Below are 8581 nucleotides of genomic sequence, written 5' to 3' on the forward strand. Positions count from 1 at the left end.
TTTAAAGGACTAATAATACTCTTTATTAAAAAAAACCTCTACAAAGAACACCTGTGGCCTAAAAATGAAGGCTTTGAGACCTTTCACCTTGTCATAATAACCAACTGCATCCTCATAAAAATGGAAAATACTGTGATAAACATTCTCTGCCCATTTTCCGCACATTTACAAGGCTGGTCTGAATCCACTCTCAAATTTGCTGCACATAGACATTATCTTCTCATAATAAACATGACTGGCAAAATAATTGCACAAAGAACAACAACCCATCTTCCTATGGAAAGAAAAATATATATAAATCTCAGACCAAGATTTTAAAGGTGATTCATGGGAACTGCGGTTATATTTCAAGTATACAGGTATTGCATTCCTCTGATGCTTTAAGAAATGGTTCGCTACCTTGCTATGTACATGCGTGTGTTGTTTCACCCTGCTATTAACATGAACTCATCTGTGTTTTTCAGCTAAAAAAAGCACTGTATTTCAAACATAAATCCAGTATTAATAAGAAAAAAAAAAACCTATTCTATTTTGAGAAACATACCTAATTTGGTATGATAATTCAGATGCTCTCTAACTCAACCAGAACTCTAGGTTTGATGCAGCAGTTACTGGAAAATGTTATGAACTATCTTTACCAAAAAAAGAAAAAAATTATAGAATAATGGTCTGCTGGGCTCAAAGACATTATTGTCTTGACAAATATTGATTGCCAGTTTTAGCACAGAATAGAATTTGGCATCCTTAATCGCCTTTATTTAGAATTTAATAACTTAAAATGTTGTGTGACTTTGGAGAATTGGCAAGGGGAAATGGAATGCTTAACTGCTAAAGACTTGTGCAGTTACAGACTGGCTTCATCGAGACTGCCTCACTGCAGTGCATAGCGATGAGTGAATATATGGGCAAGCGTTGTGTAAAAAAGAATTGATACAGTAAGAAAGGGTATATATGCATCTGTGAAGACAGTACGTAAAGAATGTAGAGGAAAGTGCAGGCAGAAATATAAACCACTATATAAGACTGCAGTGATTCCTTAATTTAACAGCTATCATGGCTATCTTCAGCCTAATTATCTGCTTTGGATCTTCACTGCCTTCCCTTGACTGAATTAATGAATTCAAAGTTGCAGCCATCAAGGCCACTGCTATTATAAGCAAGGCCTGTACACCGTCAAATGAAATGTCTCCTATTTATAACCCCAGACTAAATACCTATTTCCAGCACTTTGCTCCAGTACTACTTATAGCTAAAATATAAATCTGGAAAAGCAGATTGCATTGACTGGGAGGCTTGTTGACTCTGCATTTGAGGTCCTTACTTCTGGAAGATAAAATAGTAATTGCATGATAGAAGTCAAATCCATGAAGTTTGGGAGAAAGCATCTTGTGCTCAGATTACGTGGAACAAAAATTTTGCACTTTTTTGGTGTCTGTTCAGAATGAGTTCACTGGCTCACACAGATTCCAACCAGACATCTGTTAATACTAAAGGGTACTTCGGAGAGATGGTTGGAAACCTGAGGTTTACTTTTAGCAAAAATTGCTGTAAACATTGTTTTCCACAAAACTTTTCAACAAAGGTTTTGTGTTTGCTTTTTTTTCTCAAGACAGTTGGGGAAATTTTCCCTTAAAAACAGAGCAAAAGAGGAAAATATCAGTGCCCCCATCACCCCAGCAAACATTCTTTGTCAGTGCCCTTTTTTTATCCCCAAGTGTATGGAAAAATGTGTCGAGAGTGTATGACATCTGTGTTCAGCCTCTCCCTTTTCTCAGCTGTCTCTGTAAGATAGTGTAATAAGTTTCATTCCTTCACAAGCCTTCCAAAGGACAAGTCTTATCTTACAGTTATTGTTGTAGGACATGAGATCATACTCCAGCATGGAATTTATCAAACTCGGTGTTTACTCAGGATCACCTTTGAGAGTCTGGTAGCAATAGAGGTCCCTGTCCTGGCGTTGGGAGTATTGTGCTCACGTATTGTGCTGATTTAGCTTGTACACACTAGTGACTGTGCATACAACAGTTTGGATACATTTAACTGATGTATCTGACCATCACTTCATCTAGCAAGGATATTTAACTTGTGTATTAGGGTTTCTTAAAAATCTTTGTGCAGGACAAGTGCCTGACAAGATCAGAATTAGGCTGCAATCAACAGCTTTTATTAACTAAAGCTTTACAGCTAGTTCATACGTAACTTTGGTTCCATAACCCTTCCTCCCCAACTCACCTGTCCATGAATGTCCTTTTACATATACACATGTTTGTGTGTAGTTCTTATCACTTGATCATACTGACATAAGTGGAGTGTGGTTCAAAGACAGTTTTGGAAGCTATGGTTGAAAACCTTGTCAGCAGTCAGAGGGTGCAAAGCATGCCCAGGCAGACACATAAATGTGCTTTCAAAGCTCAGTTTGTGTATCTGAAATGGCCTCTTGGCATCTGTGGATCAGTCCAGTTTGGGCTTTACTTGGTTCGAGTAACTATGAAACAAATTAAAAAGCGCTTTCTGCAATGCATAATCCTGATAGTATTGCTCCTTTAAAAACAGTGTTTTCCAAGACAATCGTGTACCTTGTGACTGAGAAAGAAGGGAGAAACTCTGATGTTGTGGTTTATTACCCACATTGAGATGGTTGTTCAAATTTATTTCATCATTTTTATGTTCTGCTTATGTGTGTGGATTTAATCTCATTCTTTTTCTTGTGTTTTCTCATATGCATGAAAAAGATGTGTTCAGAATCCAGAAGAATGTGCTTTTCTTTATAGCTGCATTGATAGAGTCTCTCCCATGCCAATCTCATTTTGTTTATCCAAATTCAAATAATGACTGGTGACTGGAAGTCTTACTGCCTAGGTCTGAAGAAACTGCAGAAGACTAGGAAATTGGGACCTGGGTATTGCAGCCAGACAGGATATTCTAAAATTTCTTGGAGTCTGTGATATTTCATAGCTAAAAGCAATGCAAACTAAATGTTGTGATAACAGTATTTGACAGTTTTTCAAAAGTTGAGACTGAATTTAGGTATTTATGCTAATATGTAGTTATCTAATAAATTGTTCATGGGTTGGGTTTTTTTCTGGTTGAGCAAGTATATCAGTAACTTTCTAGGAAGGCAGAATATCTAGTTTTTGGTGCCAAGGTATTAACATCCATCGACAGTTTGGCATCTGTAATTGTTGACTTTATTCTTTTAAAACCACCCAGAAAATTATTTTCTGTTGTTCCTTGTTAGAAAATACATTTCTAACAATTTTTTTAAAAATAGCTTCCTCTTCATGTTCTCTTCTGTAATCACATCTGCAAGAGAAATGTGAGTTAGGAACATTAATCATTTGGGAGCCTTGTGTCTAAACCTTTGAAGACAAAGTGCTGCTTCTGCTGACTGTAGACTTTTTGCCCAGGGTGGTTTCCTCTTTCCATATAAATCAAAAAAACCCCCATACTGCTGTTCTTCCCAAATCAGATTGGGGCAGGGGGGAACCCTTAAGCAATAAATAGCTGGTTTTGATGTGATGTGATACAAAACAGGCCAACAACAAAATCTTAAAAAGATTTTTGAGAAACAATATTTATGCAACATAAATGAAAAAGAAAGCCAATTTCTCCACCTGCCCAAAGCTGGGGAAAAAGTCCACCCACATCCCTTCAGAAACTGATGGGATTCTGCTCTGAATGTCCCTTTAGATTAGGAATGTTTCTCTGGGTTCTGCAAAGTTTTCCAGGCTTCAACTGCCAATATATCAGCTGTCTGCAAATGCATCAAATAATGAGATTTATTAGCAACATTTGCTCATGTCTCAAATTTCTGTGAAGAATATGCAGGTGATGAGCATTAACTGGCTGCTGGGTGAAGACTTGCCTATTGGAAGGCAGGACAAAGGTTGTGAAGTATCAGTGTCTGGTTTTAGGAATGATGATTTTTCAGTCTATCAGATGACATAAAGCATAACTGAGAAGCTAAGTAATTTCCTCACAGTTACTCATTAGAGACAAATGTTTCAGCCTGTACATGTGAAGCAAGTAGAATAACATAGATGCAGAAGGTGAATTCCTGCATCTTGTACTTCTCATTTTTCTAGCCATCTCGGGGCATCTGTCATCATTGTCATCTATCCAGCAAAGTCTCTGTTGCGTAAGACCTTTCTTTTCCTACTTAGGAGCAGTATAGGTGCTTGTTCTTTGTAGATAATTTGGTGTAAAAGCTGTGTTAGTATTATTGCACATAAATACTTTTATTGGCACATAAACCAATAGTGCTGCAGATCAAAAGGAAGCCTGTGTTGGTAAGCAGTATTGGCATGTGTCTCCTATAATATCTGATTATTACCAGATAGCATTGAATAGGGTCCTCTTACCCTTTGCAATGTTTTTATTAGAAAATCTGGTGCTGTTATCCTGTATCAGAGGTAAGGCACACAGGTGGGATTTATCTGTCCCAAGAAACTGCATCTTCTGATCCTTCTTGCTGGCTGTGTGCAGGCTCACCCCTTTCTCAGTTATGGCGTGGGCCTGCTGGCGCTTCGGCAGGGATGCTCTGTGCAGGGGCAGGCATGGCCCAGCTGGATTCCCATTTCTGTCAGCAGTGAGAACACTGCTGACAGCCATCAGGTACAGCAAACAGGAACATTTTTGAGGACCGGGGCCTTGACCTGGTGGGTATGCCTGCTGAGGTGTTTTGATATTGATTCATGCTGAGATAATTGCAAGATTGAGCTTTTCATTGCACTCCTAAACCAGGAGTGTGGTGTCTGCAAATATAGCTGGGATGTCGGTATAGATGGTATGCAAGAACATTGTGGAGGAGCCAGTAATTCAGTTGAGACCTCCTGAGCCTCCTGCAAGGGCTCCTCCTGTGTCTCTTTGCTAATCTTCTTCCCGTATAACTTTCTACCTTGTCATAATTAATGCTCCCAATTAATGTGTTCTAACATCTAGCATTTTAATATAATAATAATAATAATAATAGTAATAATAATAATTTATGTCTTAATACAGAATTTATTTTTTGTACTTACCAGTCATGTTTCAGGCACCGGGAAGGGTCAAAGAACAGGTGTTGATGTCTGGGGAGCACTGTATTTGCATTTGTCACAAGTTACAAATCCTCAAACTTGCCGTCCTTTGCTGAAGCAATATCAGGACACAAAATGTTGATCTCCGAGACTACAGAATGAATTCTATCCCCTAAAGTGGGAAATAAAGTATCATTCAACAACTTTCTGAAAGCTGGAACTAACTCCTTTGACTCATTTGGAAAAGGGTCAGAACAGGAACAGCTGTCTGTGCTGGCAGCAGTAGGGGACAGAGTGCAGCAATTGTGCCTGCTTTTCTCCCAAGTCTGATTCTTTCTTCTGAGGTTTTGTGTGATCAGAGAAAAGAAACACTATGATTATCTTCTTCGTTTGTCTGCTATATTAACCACTTGAAAAACCAAGGAGAAAAGGATCAGAGAAGGTGATCTGATCCTTTTTAGGCACCTGTAGCCATTGACAATGGGGGTGTTGCAGAGTTCTGTCTAAGTGAGTGCTTGAGGTGGGTAGCCTTGTGGTGAAGTATGCAGCTGGTGGGAAGAACTGGGGAGATGCAGAAAACATATTATATAGAACCTGCCCACTTGTGTTGGTGCCAACATCCCTCTTGCCCAAACTCTACTAATATTTAACAGGGTAAAGACAGGTTATTTTTGCTTCATTTTGAAAAAGAATGCAAACATCTACCCCTGCCCCAGCAAGGACTAGTCATACAAAATGAAAGCACAAGTATACTAGACTGAGATCATGCCAAGAAAATATTTGAATTTTTTGCTGTACATTCAGGCATATGTTCAACTAAAAACATGCCCAAGAGCACCTATGCCCTTGCCACGCAGCAACACTGTCAAAATTAATATTACCTTCCCCTACACTCTAAAGAAATGCTGTTGTGCCATAAATATGTGCCTTGCAACTTGAGCACTGTAGCATCACATCTGCTTTAGAGCGCAATGCTTCCAGGTCTCTCCATGCCCACAGAATCACTGCAGTCTTTCTGGGGCTCTGGGCAAGCAAGAGATACAAACTTTGCCCAACCATTTGCTGCAAAGGCCATTGTACTGTCCTCTCAGTCTCTGATCATCCACCCTGCAGTTTGGGTTTTGAAGGGGAGACTTGCTCTCACAACCTCTGCAAGTTCTCCCACAGCTCCAGAGGAGGAGCTGGGGGTAGGTGCCCTTTGCAGGGCAATAACTGTTTTTAAATTAACACACATCTCTTTGCACTTGCTGCAATTATTTAGGAACCTGCATGTCAAATGACCAACATTAAGCCAAAGAGCATATTACTAGGGGTGTGCTAACAGCACCAGTGCACTAAACCACAACTGACAGCCTGACCCAGCACTGTGTTTTAAAAGGGCAGTGCTGCAGCATTGGAGTTGGAATTCTGCTTTAATTAGGCCATTACCTGACCTTCAAAGCTGTATTTTCTTCCTCCTCTGCATGCTATTCTGGAGGAAGGGCTGCTGGAGAAGACAGGAAGAGCCCTATCTGATCGTTATCGGGAGCGGACGAAAGCCATGCGTTGCCTTTTCCTTTTGACGTGTGCAATTAGTTTGGCTTGTGTGGAAGAAACATGTCAAGGTAAATGGCCATCTCTGTCTTTCCCCTTGCTGATCCCTGGCAAGGTCTGTCATTTGCTCCTTATGTGAAAAGCTATTCAATCACCTGTTGACAGTGGTATTCCTCTCATAAAACTTGCAGCATACCCTGATTATACACCACCATGAGATACCTTTGCCTAGGCAGTGCATCAGGCGGTGGCCTGCCACTACCGTTAGGCTGTTTTACAGGCTGAGTGCACTCCCACCTCCCCTCATAAAACTTTGTTTGAACCCGGGTGTTTCTACATCTCTTTGCCCCCCCTTCAGAAGTTTTTCCATTTTTATGGGGATACAAGGATTTTTCTGTCGAGGGCACGTGACATCTGTGGTGCTCACCAGGAGCATGCTGACACTGCCCCCACTTCTGGCCCAGGGGCATCCCAGAGCTCTGCTGCCTCCTTTGGCCTCCTTGCCAGAGATGTTGCATCTCCTGTGTTTGCTCTGACTTCCAGATCTTCTCAGCCAGGCAGGGATCTGTACTAATGCACTTACATTTGGAAAAATCAGTGAAATCAGCAGCCTGGAACTGCTGCTGGCTGCTGCCAGTGCCCAGCACGCACAGGGGACAGACTCTCTGTGGTTGCATGTTGCAGATGACTCATAGAAGGCAAAAGACCTGGTTTGTGTTTTTTTTAAAAATAGACATAAGAATTTATGTTCTTCTTAAAGTTCAGTTCACTAGATTGAAGTAATGCTCTGCTTATGAAAAACAAAACCAAAAGCAAAGCAATCTGATGCAAATGCTGAGAGGGAGTTGACTGTTAATTCACTTTTTAGGCCAATTGCAACAGCGTTGCTTACAAACTATGCAGAGGAAAGCCATTGTGCTTGTTCCGTATTCATATCTTGGAAGCGTGTGCGTGTGCCCTTCCAGCGCTGCTGAAGGGGTGGCCCCTTGCTCCCAGCGTGAACTATGGTCACAAGTCTCCGGTCATACCCCCTGTCTCACTGTGGATTTCCTGTGCGGCCACGGAAAAGCTGTTTAAGACTTGTGCTATCTCCTTTGCTTTGACCAGAAGTGCTGCTAATCCTCTTCCTTCTTGCGAAGTTGAATGTGAATGAATACCGATGGTGTGGCAGGCGGCCGCTGCGAGAGCTCTGTCTGTCCCAGGACAGTGCAGAGGGTTTGTATTTGTCCCCACTTGGCTACTGTACCTCCGCAGATGGTGATGCCAGTGATCTACCATGTCACTTAGGCCACAGTGGAAAATCTTCCAGGGAGAGGTTTGCAAAAAGCTTCTTTCTTTGTTTCATCACAGACTTTTTTTTTTTTTTTTGCCTAAGCAATATTTGAAGGGTGAGGGAGTAGCAGTTGAGCCCTCAGATAATGCGTTAGAAAAGGAGGAATATTCAGGGTTGAGGATAATGGAAACAGCACTGAATTTTTACAGTGGTATTATATGTTTTTTAAAAGCTTTGCTCTGTTTTATAAAGGGGAAAATTGAGGCATAGCAAGATCCATTGGCTTCCCCAGGGCATACAGGAAATTTTTTTTTGGTGGTGATAACATATAGGGTGATCTAGCCAACAAATAACCGAAGTCCTGCGCTGCTGGACGTGGTGTCTCAGCAGACGAGGCCCTGTCCTCGCCCTCCCTTTGCAAGACCCCACTCTGCAGACAGGTATCTACGTTGCAGCTGCCCAAGCCCAGGGGTGGGGACAGGCCCGCTGCCGGGGCTCGGCGGGGAGGGAGAGGGGCCTGCGGGCGCCGGGGGGCTGCCTGCACCCGGGTCTGCGTGCGGGCTGCTCGCCTCTCCCCTCCCCTTTTCAGGAGGTGGCAGCTGTACGGTTACGTGACTGGCGATCAGAAAGATCGCTCGTGCTGTTTATCACTCTAACTACTGCTAAAGGCTCTGGTCTTTAATCTGGTGGCGTTCGGAGCTGAACCTGGGGAGAGATAACCATTAGCTACCGCCTTCAGCCTTTATCAGGCTCTGAG

Source organism: Athene cunicularia (assembly GCF_003259725.1).
Source record: "Athene cunicularia isolate RWA chromosome 8 unlocalized genomic scaffold, athCun1 chr8_part1, whole genome shotgun sequence".
In the NCBI taxonomy this organism is placed as follows: Eukaryota; Metazoa; Chordata; class Aves; order Strigiformes; family Strigidae; genus Athene; species Athene cunicularia.